Here is a 1,384-nt window from a genome sequence, read left to right as displayed (position 1 = left end):
AGGGGGAGAGGGGGGGGCGGCGGGGGGGCCAGATAGGCGGACAAAGGGCACAGGGCACAGGGAACAGGGCACAAGGAACAGGGAACAGGGAACAGGGTCACATCATTTAATGCCATGACCAACCATCGAGAGAAGCGGAAAGAAATAAGAGACAAAAAAAAAGAAAAAGAAATATCCAATCAAGTCTACTCGTCTTCTCTTTTTTTTTTTTATCCCTCTCTCGCTCGGTCAACTGCACGTACGAGTTACGAGATATATGGGCACTTGATCGTAAATCCCCTCCCCCTCCCCCGAGGTGTCGACGAATGAGGAGTGGTGGCGAGTGAGTCAAAGAGGGAAGCATCATCTCTCTCTCTGTCTCCTCCGATGGGCCAAGGCGACCCGTAGGCATCCAAGACGCGTGAGGCTCGGCTCGGCTCGAGAAGGGTGTGACCTTGTGCGTGTACGTGTGCGTGTGCGTGTGCGTGTGCGTGAGAGAGAGAGAGAGAGAGAGAGAGAGAGAGAGAGAGGCTGTGCAAGGTTCAAGTAATATAGAGGTCGTCCGTCCAAGTACGACCACATGTATCGTATCGTATTCATACCCGTCTTGTGCGTGTACGTGTGCGTGTGCGTGTGCGTGTGCGTGAGAGAGAGAGAGAGAGAGAGAGAGAGAGAGAGAGAGGGAGAGAGGGGAGAGAGTATTGTACCACCAGGCAGGCAGGCAGCTGTCCGACCGGCGACATGTCATGACATGACGTTGAAAAAAAAAGTCTGGGCAGACCGGCGCCTACCCAATCTGGTCATGTTTTGCAAGCCGGAAACCGGGGTACGGGTGACTGCTGTTGATGATGATACTACCGTGTGTATATAGTCTGTACGAGTACGTACATGTAATAGCGTACGTATAATAATGTACGTACTCGTATAATGCCGTAATCTCTACAGATCATACCTATAGCGATGCTACTCCGTACTCCGTGCTCCGTGCTCCGTGCTCGGTAACTAGTTGCGGGTGACGATGGTGACCGGTATCCGTACAGATTACTCTGTCTACTGCGAGTATCGCTACCACCGGGACCACGGGTGCTACGTGTCGGGCTTGCCAATTGCCGGCTCAGATCGAACACAACTCCTCGACCCTTCTCCCCATTCCTTGTCCAGCAACTGTCCCTCTCTCGTATTGGTCGACAAATTTGGAGGAAGGATAGTCGGATGGAAAAAAAAGGCCCCCAAATCTTCAAAATACCAGACAAGGGTGTCTATCCGTAGAGACAGCAAGGGGGAAAAAGAAAAGAAAGAAAGAAAAAGGAAAGGAAAGGAGACATGAACCCTCCAACCCCGTCATTATCAGATATCAGTCTAGCAGACACGCCCCCGTCAGCCTCATCATGGTAAAACCAAACCA

The sequence above is a fragment of the Geosmithia morbida genome (genome assembly GCF_012550715.1).
Source record: "Geosmithia morbida isolate 1262 chromosome Unknown scaffold_13, whole genome shotgun sequence".
Classification (NCBI taxonomy): Eukaryota; Fungi; Ascomycota; class Sordariomycetes; order Hypocreales; family Bionectriaceae; genus Geosmithia; species Geosmithia morbida.
Note: the sequence above shows the minus strand (reverse complement) of the source record.